The 22,269-nt window shown below is 43.4% G+C and overlaps 1 protein-coding gene across 1 annotated transcript in view; it reads right to left on the reverse strand.

Moving 5' to 3' along the window:
* LRP1B (LDL receptor related protein 1B) overlaps positions 1 to 22,269 on the reverse strand; it is a 3,634,433-nt gene that overhangs the window by 1,968,812 nt on the left and 1,643,352 nt on the right. The window lies entirely within an intron of this gene.

Below are 22,269 nucleotides of genomic sequence, written 5' to 3' on the forward strand. Positions count from 1 at the left end.
TGTGTGCTGTAGAATGCAGCATGCATCGAAAGAGGAAAAAAAACGAGGAGAAATGAAAACTTTTCTCCTTGTTGCACCTTGCTATGCCACCCGTAAATCTGGAAATGCATCAGTGGACATGGGTGTTGTGTGGGAACATCCACAGCAACACCCATGTCTCCCCCCAACACGCAAAGTGATATTTACAAGGATAGGGTAAGTCACACAGGGTGACAAAGCAGACTGCACCACCGGTGTGTCACGCAACGTGATGCACCGGCGGCGCAAGGGGCCTGTAAATCTGCCCCTTTATGAGGGAAAACATACTCATTAAATTGAATTACACAAGTCAGGCCTCATCTATAGCATTTTGACGTACGGCACCTTGCTGCGCTGCCCTGCGCCAAAGTGAGCGGGCAGCAATGCACCGTACTTAAGCAATATGTTGCAATCCTGTCTTTTCTGCCTGTGAAGATGCCATTTTGTGAGCCTAGCACTGATGTAAACACCCTTCCACCGTGGTGCAAGGGTGCCTCCATTGCAGGCAGCATTGTTTTTTATGCAGGAAGGGGCATCTTCCTGAATAAAAACAATCCTACAAGGCGTTTACCTCTTTCTCTGTGTGCTGCAAAATTGAAAAAAGAAGGAGAAGTAAACACATTTCTCCTCGTTATGCCTCACCTTGGGAGGCGCATGGGCTTGATGCTTCCCCAGGTTTAAATCACTAAATCTGAGGAAGCGTCAAACCCACCGCAACGCCCATGGAATGCTTCCCGGGTGCAGAATAAGGAAATGCAACGATTTGCGCTGCATCCCCTCACTCATGATTTGTGAGGCCACTCAAAGCCACACAGGGTGGCTTTGTTTGGCTTCATAAACCATTATGAGAGCCCTGCATCACACATGTACCACTTTACATGGTGCAAAAGTAATGCCGGGCTCTAATAAATAGGCCCCGTTGTTTAAGCTTTAAGACGTACAGAAGAAAATAGGGGCATTTGTTCTGGATGGATTGAGCACAGATGGAACAGGAATTGGGTCGAGATTCCTCCACTTTGATTAATGATTGAGCCCACTTTCATCTGCAAAACAATTATTTGTTTTGATTGTTCATTTTTGTTTTTGTTACTTGAAGACCACCAAGTGCGGGTAGCAACCAGATTGAAAACTAAAAAATTTCTTACGCTGATTTTTTTATTGATGACATCAGTGATGTCATCAGTGATGTCAATTAACATGTCATTAGTGAGTGACCTCTCTGCAACGCGAGGATATCGGCGAAATTGACCTGAGCCCTGACGGGTGACCGAGCACCCAGCACTTTAGCGGGAGTCCCTGGAGGTGGGCTGGACTCCTATAAATCTACAGAGCAGGTCCCGCAGCACGGGAGACATCTCTGCAACGCGAGGATATTGTTGAAATTGACCTGATCCCTGATGGGTGTCCCAGCACCCAGCACTTTAGCGGGAGTCCCTGGAGGTGGACTGGAAACCTATAAATCTACAGAGCAGGTCCTGTAGTGCGGGAGACCTCTCTGCAACACGAGGATATCGGCAAAATTGACCTGAGCCCTTGCGGGTGACCGAGCACCCAGCACTTTAGCGGGAGTCCCTGGAGGTGGGCTGGGCTCCTATAAATCTACAGAGCAGGTCCCGCAGCGCGGGTTGTGCGCGGGGCTTGCCCAGGCTCGTTCCGGGCGAAGACCAGGCCAAGACAGACCTCTTAGTCCGTCATAGGCCGCCAGATGCTGGGCTGGGCCACATCTCATTGCTGCACTACGGAAGGCGTGAGGACTCTCTCCCTATGGACTCCCCTGATTACATTATAAAGGAGCTTATGCACACGATCCCGGTGAGCTCGTAAAACTGCTTAGTTTTGTTGTTTTCCATATTTTTCTCTTTCCCTTATTGTCATTGTTTGTACTGTTTTTATCCTGTGGCATTGCCTTGAGATGGGTAAAAGGAAAACTACGTGTGGTCCTAAAAAAGCCCTTAAGGATGGGGGAACCACTCCCTCTTAACTTACCTTACTGGGGCTATGGGGGCAATAGACCAACAGATTACTTCGGTGGAGGAGGTCATAAATACAGAAAGATCCGGTTTGGTCTTAGGTTCCCCTACAGGTAACGAGGAATCAGGCACTCCCGCCCTTACTACGGCCAGCATTAGTACCCTAAGGAGTGGCGTAATCACCAATGGTTGTGTCCTGAACCTCTCTGACCATATTTCTGTTAGCGATTTAGATAGCGACTCCCAGCCCTCAACTAAACGTCCAAGAAATGCGATTAATATTGTTCCTATACCCCCAGAGTCAGCATTAAATGAGAATAGCCCAACCCCTTGTTTAACGCGCAGAAAAACGGCAACTAAGGGCAAGTCACTGCCGGCTACGAAGCAAGGACGCAAAGGTTACGCGACCAATGGCCCTAGACTTAATCCCTCCAGCAACTTGGTGCTATTAAATAATAAGCTCGACTCACTAGATCTCTACTTGAGAGAAACCTTGACTAATTTATCCAGTAGAGTAAGTGCTATTGAAGAAATCTTAACAAAATGCCCTGATACCCGACAGTCCTCTGACCTTGAAGTAATTGATTCAGCTAACTGTAGGAGTAAGCATATTGTTTCTGGCGCCAACAATCCACCTCAGACTCGGAGGACCATCTCCAGAAACCAGCCGGCGATATTGGGGAGAAATGAGAGCAGGGCTCTTCTAGATCTATGTCCTGTCCCATTCCTCCCTCTGGTGGCTTTACCAGGTGGACTATCTATGAGTACCTCACACATAACATGACTAAGGCCCCATGACCCCTACCAAAGATTAGAAGTAATGACCCTAAGCTAGGCCATCAAGTTCCTATGCTTCAGGGAACTTCTAAATTCCCTACTTCCTCCATAAGGGCTCCGAGCTATAAGCAGGTAGTTGACTCGTCCACGGTAGTGCTGGATCTACTACTCAGCTGTGACCCCATACACGGTCATTCTAACTAATGTTACAGTTTTACTGGCTGGGGCAGTAGAATCTTGGGAGGAACTCAAGAATAAATCACTGTCTTGGTTGGGTTCTAAAATCGGGTCATTAGAGAGTCTCTTTTCAAATTTCAAAATGGTCAGGCGTGTTAGTTGGCTAGGGAAAGGCCAGAAGTCTTTACCAGGGGATTGTGTGATCCTGACCTTTAAATCTCCACATCTGGTACATCACATACTGACGAGGGCAGGTACCCACTTCATTTCAAACCGCAAGATTAATGTGATCCCTCTGGGGTTTTTCTACCAACTGTCTCGCCCCAATTGTTTAAATCCTTTTATTGGGGGACACTCATTGAATTCTTCCCCTTTGTACAATGTCCCAGTCCACAACTGCTTTGACCTTTTTTCCCGTTTAGATCAGGTGAATTGACTCTCTATTACCGCCCGAGGAGGGGTTATGACAAATGGGGGACCTTTATAATTACGGGCACCTCTGTTTCAGGAACTAGGGAGAAGGACTGGGTTAAAACCTCTGTGAGCACCCCATTAGCATTAGACTCCAGTCCATTTGGTTACCAGGGGCACAATAACTATCCTCCATTAGTGAACACTCTGCCTCCAGCTACTCCCCCTGTTCACCTTACAGCCGCTAGTTCAATTATCCCTCCTGTGATCCCCATTGTATCTCCCCCAGGAATTTGTACCCATGTTGCTAATGGACTCAAGAGGGATATTGGTTGTCACATCATGTTTTGGAATATTGGAATATTGCTGGCCTAAAGGTGAAGATTGTGAGCCCTCTGTGGTCAGAGTTTGTTTTGGGCTTCGAAGTTTTGTGCTTACAAGAGTCCTGGTTGACCCCATCCACATTAACGGCTTCAAAACATTTCACAAGCCTGCGGTTGCATCAACTCATGGAAGAGCCATGGGAGGGTTGTGTACTTATGTTTCAAATATTTTCAACTTTAGGATAACTGCAACCTTGGTGATTAATCGCTATGTCCAAATTCTGGTGGCCAACGTGGATAAATCAACAGGCGTTGTAATAGCCAATCTTTATAATAATGCGCCACGTGAAGACTTATCTCGTTTGTTGAGTGTTAAAAAATTGCACATTAATAGGCTACAGTCAGCTACCTCAAAGGATTTGTTCATCATTTGGGGGGGGGATTTTAACTTCACTCTATGTCACCAGGAGGATAATAGGGTTTGTGGTCTTGAGCAGGACAAAGATTTAAGTATTCCTCATTTTATCCACTCTATCCAGGGAGATACGATTAATGAAATAATGTTTACAGAAGATCTGAGATTTGCAAATAATCTTTGTAGTCTGTCGATTCCTTTTAGTCCGACCTTTAGTGGTCGAGGGTTGTTTTCTCAAATAGATTTTATTTTAATATCTGTAAGACATGCTTCAAGGACTATTGGAGTTTCAAACCCATGATATCTCCCTTAGCGACCATTTTCAACAGTGCATAAACTTTAAGGTCAACCATAAGGCGGTCAGCAGGTCTGTAACTACCATTTCTCTTGTGGCAGACATTACCCTGGCCAGACAAAATGGCTATGCCCTGCGCTGGAAGAAATTTGATCCAGATGTGTTTATGACCAAGGTTATCACATATTGCAGGGATGCTATCAATATGTGTATTGGTAGTGGTAACTCCCCGGAAGATATTGTGGAGGGTTACTCCAAAATAGCAGAGTTTGTGAGTAATGCTTTTCATATAAAATCAAGAAGTAAGCAACCACAAAAGAGGGGTTGGTTTGATTCCTGCTGCTCGAAAGCTCACTCCGCTCTCAAACTCACCCTCCATGGAACTGTTAAAAACCAGCAAGAGATTAAAGAAGCTAGAAGGAAATACCATCCTGCACTGGCATCAAGGAAAAAACTCTTAAAGGAGGAAGCTTGGAAAGCCTTGCGTGATGCTTCCGAACAGAGAGACTCCTCAGCTTTTTGGAATGCGGTCAATGCCCCCTTCTTAGTAGAAATCCAGAGAGGGCAACTATAGAAATTGCAATAACAAGAGGTGATTGGGTTGAGCATTGCTCCAAATTATATAATAAATCTGTTGGACTTGGCCCTTTTTGGCAGGTTCACCCCTGAACTTTTTGCCTTAAGCTCTGATATGGTGGTTGTGATTTTAGGCCTCTGCGCACTTTAGCACTGTGGCCCACTGTAAAGTGCGCGAGCGCTCTGAGTGCGTGTGGTTAGATTGGCCTGCCCTCCCATAGGAATGCATGGGGGATATGTGTGTCCATGGTAATTCCTGGTATGAGAGGAGTGCAGGGTCGAGTTTAGTACGCGCGAACTCATGAGGATAAATGCTGCGCAATGGTGTGCGTAGATTTATGGTGACTTGTGGAGAAATGCCACTTTTAGAAGTTGCAAAAACAACAGTTGATGGACAGAATGCAGAACAATGTCATCCATTCACCCCAGTACAGAGATCAATCCATTGTTGTTTTGCTCACCATGCCGTTCCAGTTTTAACCCAGCCATATGCAAATCAGTCTTGACCCTGTGCCCCTTGGTACAGTCCAGCCCGAACTGATAAGCCAGGTCCTCCCTGGACTGGAAACAAGCATCCTAGGACCGGTTTCGGGGTTTCACCCCTCTTCAGCCAGGATAGCTTGATTCCAGTGGCATGGAGAGCACGGGACCCACGTCTGGGCATACCCTTCCCATGATGGATGATGATGATGGAATTAACCCAGATCTCTTGACTGGGGGAGAATGTTTTGATTTGTTCTGCATTCCGTCCATCAATTGTGTGTCTTTTACTTTTAGAAGTTGCCATTTCTGTGTGCTGTGCGCCTGCCTGCCTGATGTGAATGGCATGTCTGGCTTGTGATTGACAGAAGCTGAGAGGTGTGGGTGGCTCCAGGAGACAGGGGGAGTCAGCCCAGTGGTGAATAGAGAGATCTGCATGCAGATGGGAGGGAGGAGTTGCACCTGGGACCTGAATATGGCTGTGCCTTCCCTCCACAATGCCGGCTCCGCCCCCTGTGGTGTGTCTGATCCCTGAGTCCCCACCTGACAAGGAGAGAGGAGCTGAGCAAAACAAAGTGCTCCAAAGCTCCCCTAAACCAGTTCTGACTGGTATCCCCAAGCCCTGTGCTGTGACACAAAGGGAAATGTAGTATAAATATAGGGGCTGTGACCCCATGAAAATGTTCCTGTTCTGTTTTTGAATCCTGAACCTGGGGGGGGGGCGTGCTGCTGCTGGGAGGGCTTGCCTCCCTGGGCCCTGCATTGCCCCTTCCCAGGACTGATTATTTTTCCTGAAGAGCCCCTTCCTCTATGGGGACTTTTGATGGCCCAAGTGCTTGGTGAGCGCTGTATCTGCAATCTGCTGAGAAGCGCTTTATTTTTATGGCAGAGTGCTTCCCTGGTGTCACCGAGCGCCTCTCTCTTCAGCCTGCAGCGCTGGGCTGCGATCTTCTTAGAGGGAATCCCCAGCGTAGGGATTCCCCCGCATTGTGGCCTGTTGCGGGTGCCCACCCCGCTTATTTCATTATTTACTGGGCAGGTGCCCACCCCGCATTCTTTGGGAGCCTTGCGGGTACCCACCCTGCTTATGGATCTTAATGGCGGGTGCCACCCCGCTTCATATTGGGAATTCCGAGGGAGCCTACCCCTCATTGCCCGCCGAGTGAAGAGATCACCGCCGCGTCCCGTGACGTGAAGGGAAGTCAGACGCGCCGCCTGATGGTGGGTGAGGCCCCGCAGGCGTCACTTCTGCCTTCCCCCGGCCGGGCGAAGGCGACCCGGAAGACCGGCCATTTTTCCCTACGGGGCTCCCGTGGTGTGGAGGGAGCCCCGGGTGCCAGGATGCTGGATTCAGGCGGGGCTCTCCGAAGTGGAGAGGGAGCCCCGCGTATTCAGCCTGGTAAAGTCCCAGAAGGAGGACCAGGCGAAGAGGAGACCGGAGGAGCCCGATCCCAGCCCTGAACGAGGCCGAAGTGCCAGTGTCCGCCCCAGTCCCCGAAGAGAGAGCCGGTGAGTTTAGACGGCTGGGAGGGGCGAAGACCAGATGGAGGCATAGGTGCCGAAATACTGAGCGGGCCCGCCATCGTGGGCCGCTCCAACGACTGGGGCATTTTCTTTGTCTTAGGCCCACGGAGGAGCCCAGTGATTGGGGTTCCCCCATACCCAAATAGTGCCAGTGATTTGGGGGCCATATCGAGGTGCAGTGTCGGCACCTGGGCGGTCCCGCCAGAGAGCGGGCCACCCCAACAATGGGGGCATGTGATTTAATGCCACTAGGGGGATTCAGAGTGCACAGAGGTGCCGGGCCCCCTCCTTTTTGCAAAGTGCAACAAGAGGGGCACAACTGAGAGAGAGTCCCTGAGAGGGACCAGAGGCACAGTTGTGCCAGTGAGTTTTCACAGCTGCCAGCAAGTAGTGGGCAACTGCAACGTTTAGGCCATTCTTTTCTTTAGGGGACATGTCTGAGTTAGGAGTGAGATGCACTCCTTTGCCCCATATCTTCACAGCTGCACAGCACTTAGTGCCAGCTGCACCGTTTAGGTTTGTGCTATGGCGCAATTGGATTCCGCTACTTGGCAGCGCGCCCTGACATTCTGGACACAGGGCCTTTGAGCCCCCTTTCTGAGATGGCCAGTTGGCCAGGGGGAGTGTTGAGTTTATAGGGCGCCAGGCCCTAATGTGATTTATGTGATGCTAGGAAATGTGATTCATTTAGTATGATTTACGCACCCTGTTTTATACCTCTAAATGTGTTTTTTATGATTATGAGGTTGATTGCATATTATGGTTTATGCTAGTGAGATTATGTTCCACTGAGATTATTTCCTAATGTGAGTTATGCTTAGGTTAGGGTCTAATGCGTTTAGACTTATGAGAGGATTGCATAATGTGTTTATGCTGGTGAGGTTGGCGCAGAATGTATTTCATGCCTAAATGTGATACTGTGCATAATGTGGTTTATGTTACAGGCTGATGCTAAGTACAGTGATTACCAGTGGTTACTGGTTGTACGTTTATGAGATGTATTACTTTTACTAAGTTTGCTTTGTGATGGTTCTGACAGTGGTCCAGTGGGCCATGTCAGGTGTATATAATCCCTTGTAGATATGACCTAGTGCCAGGTGGCAACATGTATAATATGTGTTTACTATTCTAAAGTGTTATGTGAATACAATGGCTATTTTTGATATAACCTTGTGTGGAGTTCCTTTTGTAGTGTGCCTGGGATGTTGTTGCTGTGTGAGTGCGCAGATGCTTTACACATGGCCACCGGGATAAGCCTGACTGCTCGTGCCAAGCTACCAAGGGGGTGAACAGGGGTTATATTTGGCATGTAACTCCCTTGCCCTGACTAGAGTGGGGATCTCTGCCTGGCTTTGGCGCGAGCCTTAGCCAACCAGAGATCCCATTTCTAACAAAATCTAATTCTGATTTAATAAGTTATGATCAGGTAGGGGACAGGGAAGAACCACAGCTTATAAATTCCCATTTGCACCTCCAATTTGAATTGAGTGAAATCATGAAGGCTATAACATTGAATAAGGGGGGGAAGGCACCCGGGCCAGACGGTATACCCGTGGACCTTTTTAAGTATAATATTGAGTTCTGGGGACCCATTTTAACCCATAATTAACGTATGTAGTTCCATTGGTTTTCTTTTAACTTGGAGCGATTCGATTTTGGTGCCCATTTTTAAAAAGGGGACAGGCATAACCCGGCTTGTTACAGACCAATTTCATTATTGGACTCAACAGCTAAAATAATTGGGAGAGCTCTTTTAGCCTGTCTACATAACTGGAATAATTAGCGACTTCCAATATGGCTTTCGTAAAGGCCTTGGAACCATTGATCAATGTTTAAATTTGGATCTTACAATCGGCAAGTATACCAAGGACAAAGGGGGTAACCTTTATTTGGCGTTCGTGGATTTAACTGCGGCCTTTGACTGCGTCATCCACGACAAACTCTGGCTGATCTTGGAAAGTATGGGAGTGACTCCAGTCTCAGTTCCTTCATGAGACAATATTAGTTCGCTACGGGGCAGGGGGTGAGTACACTGATCCCTTTACCATTGGAAGAGGAATGAGACAAGGCTGCGTCCTGGCACCTTTCTTATTTACATTGTATATTAACAACTTAAGAAAGGTTTTGACAGATGAATGCCAGGACCTTCACCCGGTAGGGAAGCGCTCACTCCCTGCGCTTATGTATGCATATGATGCTGTCCTCATGGCCCGTACCCCAATTAGCCTACATAAAGTTATATCTAGTTTTGCTAATTTTATGTCAATCTTGGGGGCATATTATCAAGAAACGGCGTTAAAATTATCGCCGCTTTAGCGGCAGAAAACTGCTGCTTAAGCGGCGATAATGGGCTTGATAATATGCCCTTGAGAATTCCCATAGAAGCCCATGTTCTGGTGTCAACATGGGCTTCTATTGGAATTCTCTGCGGCATATTATCAAGCCCATTATCGCCTCTTTAGCTGCAGTTTTCGGCCACTAAAGCGGCGATAATTTTAACGCCGTGCTTGATAATATGCCCCTTGGGTCTTTCAGTTAATACCTCCAAAACCTTTATTTAAAAATGTGGAGTACGTAGTAAGAATACCTGCTCGTTCTTCCTAGAGAAAAACCGTTTAGAATGCTCTAATACCTTCTCCTATTTGGGGGTTTTATTTGTTCCCACTGGTACATGGTCCCAGGCCGTTCAGTCTAGGAAATTGTTATTCTTAAAGGCCTTGCATGCTTGGCTAACTTTAGCAGGAAACTGGGTAAACGCCCGCCCCCAGAATTACTTCAAATTTATAAAGCCAAATGCGTTGCTATCGCAACCTTTGAGGCAGGCATCTGGGGCTACGTCGATATGACCGCTCTCCAGACGGCGGAAAACAGATTTCTTAGATTTTTATTGGCTGTCCCGGAGAGTGTGTCTACCTTTAACTGCCACATGGAACTTGGTTTACCATATATAACAGATGATATTCGTATTCAACCAATTCTTCTCTGGCATTGTATCTGGACCACAGAGCAGACCATTTTGAATAGCCAAATGATCACCGTTTGCTGCTGGCTGGACGGGGCTCTCTGTATAAGCTGGCTGAAATATGTTAGAGATTTTTTGTGCAAAATGGGCCACTAGGAATATTTTGATAACCCATCCATTTTAATCAACTTGAAGAAGAAAGCATTTAAACAAAGTTGTCTCAATTTTGTTGAAAATCTTAGTTTTAATTTAGAGATTTTACAGTTCTTGCCCATCAACACATCCTGGTCTCTCCCAAGATGCAGCCCTATTTAAAACTGGTTACCTCTGACTACCACAGATTTTTTCTCACCCGTTTTAGGTTGGGCATTATTCATATATCACTCAGCTTCCCAGCCAGAAATGACTGGTCTAGAGTGCTAATCAAATGTCCATGTGATGAGATATCAGTTCAGACCACTATGATTGTTTTATTTTTCTGTAAATTTTATCAGGTTCAGAGGAAGAGATGGATACTCCCTGTCCTTAGATCATTAGGCTTGCGTCAATGTCGCCCTGCATTTTTGGTCATGCAATTGCTTGGGGAAGAACTTATAATTATATCTGTATCCGCATTTTTAAAGTCGGTCTGCACCTGTAGAAATACTATGTCTATGTAAACTGTGGTTTTAATCCTGAGAATTTTACGATTTGCAAATTTTTGCTGTTGCTCACCAAGTTTTCTCAGTGAATGTACTTTTATACGTCATGTTTTGATTTGTTCTTATTGTGCTTTTATGAATATTTCACTAATAGTCGAATAAAGCTTGATTTGATTGAGTGATGTAATATGTGAGATCTTAAGCATTGCATGGCACTTGTGTATATTATTGTTATCTCAGTAAGCTATAACTGTTGAATTTCAGTCTTTTTTGCGTTTAAACATTTGTTTGTATATTATTACAACACTAGCTGTACTTTTTTTCACTTTCACCTTTGTTTTCTTTCTGTTAATTTTCTCTGCTTTTTTTATTTAAAACTAAGCTAAGTCATATTACACCACTTAGCTATAGCACCCTTTTCGTTTTTATTCAGTAAATGTTTGTGTGTATTTGTGTGTGTGAGATCATTTAAAAAGTATGAGTTATGAATATAATCATGGCCAAATTTATCAAAGACCTACATCTCCCTTGCGCCACGCAATAGGGAGCAAGAGTGACGCAACTCTTAAGTTAGATTTATTAAGACACACAATGCCACAATTTTGCTGAATTTTGTAGACTTCCATGTTAAGGAGCGTATTTTACCTAAGGCGTTTCAGTAGAGACAGTTTGTTGTAAATTAAACCTCTAAATGCTAAATATTTAGTGACATGACAGCTGTGGCAGCGCGTAGACAAAAATTATTTGTAAAGATGCTTTGTCTATTTAAAGCTCAGGGTGCACAAGCATCTATAGCATAACAGTCTAAGCTGTGGGTTTTGGTTAATGGTAAGTTCCATTTATTTTCAAATTTGGAAGAGGCCCAGTGGCTATTGAAAGAAATCTAGGCTGGATCTAGAGGCTGACCAAATATTAAAGAAAGTTTGAACTCTTTATTTGCTGGGGGCAGCGGTGTCACCTAGGGTGTAGCACCAAGACACCCATGAGGCTAGTAGGGTGGGTTGAAATGTGGCTAGCGTGGCTAGTGGGGGGTTTCCACATTTCTGCGGGGCAGGGTTTTCTTTCTTAGGGGGGAAGGGTGGGTTCTTGGGGGGATTAGCAATAGGAAAAAGAGCAGTAGCAAAAGGTGCAGACAGTCGTATATACAAATACTTGTTTTTGAGCAAACTAGAAACTTATCCTAGAAATAGAAACAGAAATCGCTAGTAAATGCAAGATCAATCCCCATGTCCTGTTTTTCCAAGAGACACATCTAAAAACAAATTCTCCCAAAATATATTTGCCTAGAGCTTTTTCAGACGCCTTTTTCGCGTCAGCAGGCCTAGCTATGAGCGGGGTTGCTATTTATTTTTCGAAGAACTTGCCATGGGAATTTGAACAAATTCTAAGGGATCCACAGGGGAGGTGGTTATGGGTAGTAGCAAAGCTGAAGGGGAGGATCTTAAACTTTATAAATTACTATGGTCCAGTCATGGATGATGCCTCAGGGCTGGTCAAAATCAATGAGCTTTTGAGGAAGGCACCTGGGCAGATCGTTATCGATGGAGATTTTAATAATATACAGGACCTAATGAAGGACACCTCAAACAAAAACAAAAAACAACTGAAACCAAACAGTAAAAGAATCTTTGAGGTTATCAGGCATGATTATCAATTAATAGATCCCTGGCGGAATATGTATACCGATAAAAACACCTTCCTTTGCCATTCGCACCGCTTTCAGACTGCTTCGATTGATTTTTTCCTCCCATCTAGATCCCTTCTGGTCTTAAAGGCAGTTATTGGGAGCAACCCCTTCTCTGATCATGCATATATAGGGCTTGAGCTTGAACTTGGTGGGGGGAAATGAGACCGACCCAGGTGGCAGTTGGATCGCCTCCTTCTCTACGACCAAGAATGGGTGGAGAATTTTAGAGCATGGATCTCCGAATATTGTAGGATCAAAGATGAAACGGTTGGACACTTTGTGGTATGGGAAGGTTCAAGGCCACATCTCATAGACAAATAATCCCCTTTTCGGCCGCCCAGTCCAGGGCCAGCGGCTCAAAATAGCTGAACTGCCGGGGGCGGTGGAGAGGGCATATGCTCAGCAGATCCAGTCACGCCCACATCATTTGGATAAGGCTAGAAAGGGCCTGAGTGACTTTTTTGTCTTAGAAGAGATCAGCAGTTCCCTATCCTACCAACAAAAGTTCAATGAGGACAGTCAGATGGTCGGCAAACTGCTGGCAAATTCTACAAGAACCAAAGAAGAAGCAGCCTTAGTTTCGAAGGTGACGGACCCCAATACCGGGGCAGAAGTAACTAATAGTGAAGAGATTCCACAGATTTTTTTAGAACACTTCCAGAAACTTTATACTACTGAGTACTTGGTGGGGGAGGAGTCTATACAGGAGCACTTTGACAATGTAAATACTCCCAGATTATTTGATTTTCGGATTAACCAGTTAATATCAGATTTAGAAACTGCTGAGATCTAGGCATCCATTAAATCAACGGCCAGGGCTAAAGTGTGTGGGGAAGATGGGTTCCCAATAGAATTTTATAGGACCTTTTCAAAAGAACTAATTCCACCTATGAAAAAACTATTTAATCACTTCAAAAACGGTGCCCAGGTCCCCTCATTTTTTAAGGAGGCAATAGTTGTGTGCTTGGTAAAAAAGAATAAAAACCCGAAGGATGTCAATTCTTATAGGCTCATTAGCCTCCTCAATTCAGACTACAACATTTTAATGAAGGTGTGGGCTGAATGTTTTTTATTTGCCGCACAGGAAATAATTCATAAAGATCAGGCTGGTTTTATAGCAGGAAGATCCATGGCAGCTAATACGGAATTTTTAATACAGGTTTTGGATTATTGTAACACCAACTCTATTCCCGCCTGTACAATGATGGTCGATGCGGAGAAAGCATTCGACTTGGTGAACTGGAACACTTTGTTTCTTGCCCTTAGCCAATTTGGTTTCCCCCTCAGGTTATTTCCATGCTACAAAATATTTATCAGGGGGCTCAGGCATGGTAAAAATAAATGGGGGGACAAGACAAGGTTGACCGCTCTCCCCATTGCTTTTTACTTTTTTTTATAGAACATTTAGTTATTAGAATGCATGACAATGCTGCTATTAAGGCCCCAATTTTGGGTATGGCCAAACTGAAACTTTTTGCGGATGACATTTTTTATATTTGAAGCCCAACAATGATAAGTTGGAAGTGGTGTTGAACGAATTTATTAAATATGAATTAATTGGGGACTATAAAATAAATTCAAACAAAACTGAAGTTCTTGTTTTGAATGCAGATATAAACTTCCTCCCACCCTGTCTGAGACCTCAAGCCGCAAAGCCAGACCCAATTAGATACTTGGGGATCTTTGTGTCCAACCAATGTCAACAGCTATATAATTTGAACTATGTAAGAACGCAAGAAAAAATAAAGAGATTATTAGAGCAGTGGCTTCTACTCCCTTTGACTTTGGTGGAACGGGTATCACTTATTAAGATGTCCATACCTACTACTCATTTTTCTATTTATTAATGTACCTGAACAAGGAGGTCTGGCTTTACCTAACTTAAGAACTTACTACGACACTGCTTTATTGGATCTACTAGCGGGCTTATTGGGCTCTAATAGCGTCAGAGATAACTTCTTTGTTGACAAAATGGTACAGGAAACCGGCTCTCAAATTTCAGTATTTTTAAAAACCTCCAAACTCTAAAAAAACAAACAAGATATAAGACATTGAAAGACTATTCTATTAGACGTCAGTCTTTTTTTTTAAATGACAGGTTCCTCTGGGCTACAGTACTTGAAATTGAGGGAATGTAAATGTCTCGGCCTCCAAATCCGATCAGACCACTTGAGAAACTGGGAAGGTTGCGGGCTAGGGGAGCTAAGATGTTTTTTAATTCAGAATAGGGTGTTCTCCTGGCAGGAGGTGCTGCTAAGGGATGGGAATCAGAGGAAACCTGCCTTTTTGAATACTTACAAATTGTTGATTTTGTAAAAAATTTAAATGGTATTTGTGATACACCAAATAAACTTGTGATAGCTCTTTTCGGGGCTAAAGTAAGTGGTGTAGGGAACTGGTATTGTCTGTTACATAATCAGGGGCAACTCCCATTGATAGAGAACCATTTGGAAAGGATGGTCCCCGAAACACAATGTACTTTTTCCATTAATGAATGGGAAGCTTTATGTCATCAAGGAAGCAAGTCGCTGAGAGCAGCCAATTTCAAAAGAATGACTTTCCTATCCCGGTGGCTGGCCTACCTTATTCCGGAAGCACTCAAGAAAAGGTATCTGGATGCCGAAAATAGGTGTTTCGGATGCCAGGTGGAGGGAAAAGGGGGCTCGCTCCATATTTTTTTTATATGTCCTAGGTTTGGGTCTTTTTGGGAGGCAATCTTCTTGGCCCTAAACCGGTCATTTGTAAAGAGAGTAGTGCCGGAGGACGAGGCTGCCCTGTTTGGAATTTGTAGAGATAGAACGATTTTAACGGAAGCCGAGGCAACTTTCCTCTCTATCTCTTCCTTGGTAGCCCATTCTTTAATCCTTCAAAATTGGAAATCTAGGGATGTTCCCACTTACGACAAATGGTTGAACAAAATGAAAAGGGCGCAGGCTTTTGAAGAAGCTTATGCAAGACGGGTGGGAGCTTCCAGGAAATGTATTAAGAACTGGAAGTTTTTAAGTAATTTGGAAAACCCGATAGAGGGATAGTACTACCCGGAATTTAGAATCTAACAGCTGTTTTACCATTCTGATAATGTTTGGAGGAATTAGAAATATACTTTGTTAAGTACTTGAGCACTTTTGTGTTGCAATGTAGCATCTTTTGCACTAGCACTTGCACTTTCTTTTCGCACTTTGCTATTATACACTTATCAGTCAATTTATTCTAGATGTTTGCGACAGCCTTGTTTTAAAAATAATTTCCTGTGTCATTGCTTTTAACTTGGAAAGAAGTTATCGTTTTTGTGTCATTTAGTGCTAATGTTTTCTCACGTTATTGTTATTTTTATGCTCACGATGCTCTGCTCAATAAAAAAAATAAAAAAAGACACACAATGCCACCTTGCCTGGCCTTGAGTGGCTTGATAAATCTAGTGTAGCACAATGCAGTGCAAATCATTGAATTGCATTACTCTGCCCCTGGGAGGCATTCCATGGGTAGAGCGTGCGCATTCCCAGATCTACCAGACCTGGAAATGCTTCAAACTGCTATGCCAACCCAGGTAAGGCATAACGAGGAGAAATATTTCAATTTCTCCTCATTACTTCCGCTTTCTATGTATGCTCCATTCTGCAGCACACACAGAAAGAGGAAATGCCTCTCTGGATTGCTTTTGTGCAGGAAGGTGTACCTACCTGCAGAATAACAATCCTGATTATGATGCAGGCACCCTAGCACCACGGTGCAAGGGTGCCTGTGTTGGTGCTAGGCAACACGTGCAGCAGCGAAAGGAACATACAGGAATGCAGCACATCATTTTCGATGCAGCGCATTCCTGCCCTTTCCCTATTAAGCAGCACAACACAGCAAGGTAACTTGCTGCGCTGCTTGATTTTTAAAAATAAATATCCCCCTAATTTTAGCAAAATAATATATTTTTTTAACTTTGGTGTAAATATTCCTTGGTAAATATGAATGGCAATAAATGTGGAGAGTTATACCTAGGTGTAGGAGTAGATTTATATGTTTACATTTTTTCTGTATTGAGGTAATGATGTGATAGTTGTGTGGAATAGTATTTAGGTGTAGGCTTTTTATATCTAAGCACACTACCTTAAATAACTTGCAGAGGGGATACTTCATAATGTCATAAACTTCAGACCAGTTCCACCAGTCTTTTATGCTAATTTTCAACTCTCAATACAACTGTGCCATAGCCAAGTGTAGTAGTTGTTTCATGAGTACAGCAGTCTGTGTTGAAAGAATTGTAGCCAATGGGCTGAAGTTATCCAGAGATCCTGCAGATGATACTGCAGTTCAACACATAGATAGCTACTTTACAAACATACTGTAGTATTTTGAAACTATGATTATGACTGGGTGCTCTGTTTTTGACGTGGAGTGAGAAACAATCTAAATTGAAATGGAAAATTTGAAAAATTGGTACGTTTCCAATATTTGGCCATCTAAGATACAAATGTTTACTGCATTTGCTTAGCAAGAGAGGTTGGGAAGTGGTCATTCCAAACTCAAAAATCTATGTGGCTATTTATGAGTCACAATTAAGCCTCAAATCTCCATATGCATGCCATTCAAGGCTTCTCTTGTCCCCCTGCCTTGACAAATGAAATTGCATCCAACCACATTGCCACTGGCGACAGTGTGAAAAAAGTACATTGGCAGTAACAATTACAGGTAGACAAGTAGAAAAAATGCTCCATACTTATTAAACAGGTGAATGAGTAGTACCTCATCTACTGGTTAGACACACTAGTACACAGCTACTTTGTTGCTGTCAGTGGCCGGAAGAAATAACTTGGTATTCTTCCTTTATGTCAGATAGAAACCCACCTCATGTGTCATTTCTATCCAACACAAAACTTTCCGCAAAGAGGAAAGCCTCACAGAGAGGAGTGATCATATGTTTTAGAATAAATGACAATGTAGGGAGACAAATCATGTGTCACACATTTAGAGTAAAGATAACTCATGCAGTAATTGTTTTGGTAAAGAGCAGTACTAGCTGTTTCTCAAACTCAAGGTTTCATCATGGAATCTGATTTCTTATTATTTCTTTCCTAATGTGATAAATCACATACATATGAGTCAAAGAACCTCCATAGTTTGCCAACACAGTGTTTTGTTGTACTCCCAACCACCCTATTATGATTATGTGGCACCTTTATACTTTTAAAGACTTCAAAAAAGTGGAGGAAGCACACTGCGGGGCATACCAGCACACAATTTGCCCAGATGCATTGTGATAAATGCAGTGTATAATGACATTCACTTTAGTTCAAAGGTGGTAGTAGTCACTGTTGTTTGTACAGCCAGAGGTGTTGATTTCTAGACACGTGTATCTGGATAAGTGTCCTTCTTCAACAGAGAGTAACAAGTTAAATCTGGGGGAGCTGGGAAGGCCGCTCGCAGTCTTTTCAGGTTTCTGTGCCAATCCCAGAGCACAGGTGCATCCCAGAGCTCATCAGCCCAAACTAAATAAGAAGCCAATCCCAAAACGGGGAAAGAGCACAGTGCCTGGCATACCAGCACACAATTTGCCCAGGTGCATTGTGGTGAACGCAGTGCATAGTAACACACATTTTAGTTGACAGGCTTTTCATATGTATATTATGTCTCGACTAGGAGTTCAACAGTACCGTACCAACAATTACCAGTATTGCAAGGTGATACTCCACAACTATGGTGCAATTACAAGTTAGACCCCTTGGGATGGTGAATAACTGCATGACTTACTCTGCAAAATTTCATATGAGATTTCTGCTTCACCTGTCTCGCTATCAGGGCCTTACTTGTGAATATAATTATGTAACTTCAGTAAGGGAACTATTTTTGTATTAATTAGATACAAGGTAAAAACACAAGAGGGGTAAGACCCAGTTATTCTCTTAGTCAGCATTAACTTGTTTCAGTGCATGTCAAAGCCTCATATGTACATTGTCTAGTTCAAGTTTATGAACTAGAGAATAACTAAAGTAAATAATGAAATGGAAGACAGAGAGAAGGCCACTTGTCCTTTCTGTATACAATGCTTATTATCACTTTGTAATCTGCTGTTATTTTGCATAGCTAGTGGGCAAGTATAAAGGAGACTGTTATTGCTAGTTTTTAGAGCTCTTCAGAATCAATGTTTAATGGATGAAGTCATAACTGTGTTGGCATCCAGTAATATTTGGATTATGTTATAGTGTTGGTAATTAGTAGGAAGAAGTAATAAATAGCTTGGTTTCATGGGACTAGGTACTGTAAAATATATTATTAAAATAATTTGCTGTAAACTGAGCATGTAGCACTTTGAGATATAAGGGGCATATTATCAAGGAACGGCGTTAAAATTATCGCCGCTTTAGCGGCAGAAACCTGCCGCTAAAGCGGCGATAATGGGCTTGATAATACGCCGCAGAGAATTCCCATAGAAGCCCATGTTCTGGTGTCAACATGGGCTTCTATTGGAATTCTCTGCGGCATATTATCAAGCCCATTGTGCCACTTTAGCAGCAGTTTTCTGCCGATAAAGCGGCGATAATTTTAACACCGTCCTTGATAACATTAAGAGAGTTATAAGCGCTAGAGACATGTCTTCATCAACTATGCTGTAGTACAGGGAAATGGGTATTTCCCTTGGATATTCTTTGTGCACTGAGAACTAACGCTCTAGTCAGGGTAAACTGGATACACACTAGAAGATAACCTGTGCTCACCCTCTGATAGCTTGGCACAGAGTAGTCAGGCTTATTTAAGGAGGCAGTGTGTAAAGTATTTGTGCAAAACACACAAACAGTAACATAATGAAAAGACCACAAAGGTTCTCCACACAGGGTTAGAAAAATATATTTTTAGGAGTAAATCTAGACCAAAACAACAAAAAACAATAAGTAGAACCAGAGTTATACATTTTAAAAGAATATGTCGAAAAGTAGTGCTTATAAGAAAAATAGCACTTATGGGTTAATTGAGGTCATGCTTGACCGGGGTGAATCCAAAGTTCAGGCCGACCTTGATAGACGGAAGGCCAGCTACAGAACTCATGGACGTCCCACTAAAAAAGCACCTTGGATGGAGCAAGTGTTGACGTTGAAGATTTGATGCCTCGGTTCTGATCCAGGCATGCGATAAAGGCCCCTTTACGATGTAGGCACTGCATCGTAAAGGCCCCTTTACGATGAGCTTTGCTACCCATTTTCTTCAAGCAATATAGTCTGTCAAAGTGATTTTGTCGATCAGCTCTTTCTTCGAAGTCAATTCTGATCAGCACAAAGTCATTACTGTGTCAATTTTGATGGTCCTGTACAGTAGTCAACTTTCAAGGGCCCAGGACAGGATTGGCACCACTTGGCAGGGTAGGACTCTCAGAGTCCAAATGCTACTGCAATGTTGAAGGAAGTCTTTGATGGCCCTGAGACTTCAGAACAGGGGGCAAGGCAGCAAGCCCTTAGAGCCAATCTGGGTTCAAGTGAGGTGGATACAGTCCTTGTCCTTAGCAGGGCAGAGATCAGCAGGGATGCACAGCAAAGCAGAAAAGTAGTTCTTCCAAAGCATCAGCCAAGCAGAGTGGCAATCCTTGTAGCACAGCAGTCTTTACTCCTGGCAGAGGTCTTTACAGGTCCAGTAGTGTACTGTCTTGATAGGGTCAGAGCCCCAGTACGTATACCCAGTTGTGCCTTTGAAGTTTGGGTGACTTCAAAGAAGGGACTTTGAAGTGCACACAAGTACATTCTTCCAAGCCCTGGCTCAAGACTATTGGTGGGCAGTAATCAACCATTTGTGTAGGAGACAGGAAGTGCTATCAGAATGTAGATGAATGCAGATGAGTTATTTGTCACATCCACCCTTCCTGTGTTTATGACTGTTTAGAGGGAATGCAAAAAGTGAAGCTGCCACCCATCCCAGACTTGTATTGGAGACAGGCTTCAGGAACACTGAGTATTAAGAAAAGAGAAATGTATACTTTCTAAAAGTGGCATTTCTAAAATAGTAATGTTAAATCCAACTTTACCATTAGAAATGATTTATCATTATCATTCCATAGATATAAAACATGCTGCAGCTACTCCTTTTGAATCCGAAATGACAGCTTAATAGTGTATTAAGGAATTTCTAATGCGGACCTATGAGAGCAGTAGGCCGCACAGTAGTGAAGAATGAATTTGGGTGTTTGTCACTATCAGGACAAGCAAAACGTACCAGTACATGTCCTCACTTTTGCTTATACAGCAATGTGCCCTATGGGCTACCCAGAGCCTAATTTAGGGGTGACTGGAGTGTAATAAAAGGGGATTTCAAGCCTTGGCAAGTAGTTTTAAATGTTAAATGGCACGTCAAAGTGGTAGTGAACTGCACACAGGCCCTGCAATTGCAGGCCTGAGACAGGTTTGAAAGGCTACTTGTGTGGGTGTCACAATCTGTGATGCAAGCCCACTAGTAGCGTTTAGGTCACAGGCCCTAGGTATATGTTATACCACTTTACAAGGGAGTTATAATGAAACAAAATATGCCAATATGATATACACCAATGTCACCATGTTTAAGAGAGAAGCACTTGTACTTTAGCACTGATTAGCAGTGGTAAAGTGCTCAGAGTCCTAAGCCCAACACAAAGATACCGAAAAAATAGGAGGTAAGCAGGCAAAAGATTTGGGGGCAGACCACCCTAAGGACGACATATTTAGCATGCACATTTAAATTCCTTTATCTGTACAGTCCTACATTGGCTCTATTACTTTGTCATAAATGTATGAGCAGCACATTTTGTGGAGAAGATAACCACAGATTAGACATGATATGTGTAGCAGAATATGTCACCTCTTCCTAACGTGATCTGTATTGGAAGACCCACTTAATAAATCCATTTTAGATATGTTTATTATATTATTAGAATTGATACTCATTTTAAGATAATATTTTTTGAATTATTCAATTGTTTTTATAGTATGTATATTTGTTATGTTTGTGGACCTTTTTGTCCAAAATTATTCAAGAAAACGAAATGAAATTAAATACCTAGTTCAAGTGTCTACTAAGTGCACATCACACAATACATTTTTCCCTTAGCAATTGTAGACTTAAGGATATTTACCAACCTGCAAGCACGCTTGTTCAATTCGTACTGCTTGAATAGTATACCTCTAAATATAACTATTTCTTTGTAAAAATGTTTATTATTATGATATGTTCAACTTAATACTAACCCTGTGTGTCGTGCTCCGCTTCGCCCACGGAGTGCACGTAGCGCTGCCTGCTTCGCCGTTTACGAAGTAGGCGTAGCAGGCAGCGCTACGCACACACTGTAGCGAAGCAAAGCTGCCCGCCACCCGCCTCCCGCCCGCCCTAATTTTAAAGTAATTTAAAGAAGGTTAAAGGTAAATAAACCACCTTACCTTCAGCGCGGCGTCCCGGGGCTCCCTCTTCTTGCTGACGATAACTTCTTCACGCAAATGCGCATGCACGGACGCCCGCGCATGCGCATTTCTCGCGAAAAATGCGCATGCGTGGGCGTCCGCGCATGCGCATTTGCATGAAGAAGTTGCTGTCAGCAAGAAGAGGGAGCCCCAGAACCCCGCGCTGAAGGTAAGGAGGTTTATTTACTTTTTTTAACCTTCTTTAAATTATTTTAAAATTAGGGCGGGCGGCTCGTAGTGGGACTACGCGGAGCGCGCGAGTGTGCGTAGATTTTGCCACACTACGCGCTGCTCCACGTAGCCCCACTACGCCCACTACGCCCAGGCCTGCTTAATACATTCCTAAAACTATCATATATCAAATTCATGAACCGTCTACATCAACAAATAGAAATGCTATTAAAAAGAAATAAAACATTCACGGATCAAATTCATAAGAACAGAAATTGAAAAAGTGTAACATGCTGTGACTGTATGTAATGTCATTTCCATAGTTTTAAACATGTAAACAAAAGGTGTATTAAACAATGAAATACAATTAACACAACCATTGTGAATGGGTTTTAAGTAATATTGCAATGTAACTTACAATCAAATTAATGCTGTGAACAA

This window comes from Triturus cristatus, chromosome 3_2 (assembly GCF_964204655.1).
Source record: "Triturus cristatus chromosome 3_2, aTriCri1.1, whole genome shotgun sequence".
NCBI classification, from domain to species: domain Eukaryota; kingdom Metazoa; phylum Chordata; class Amphibia; order Caudata; family Salamandridae; genus Triturus; species Triturus cristatus.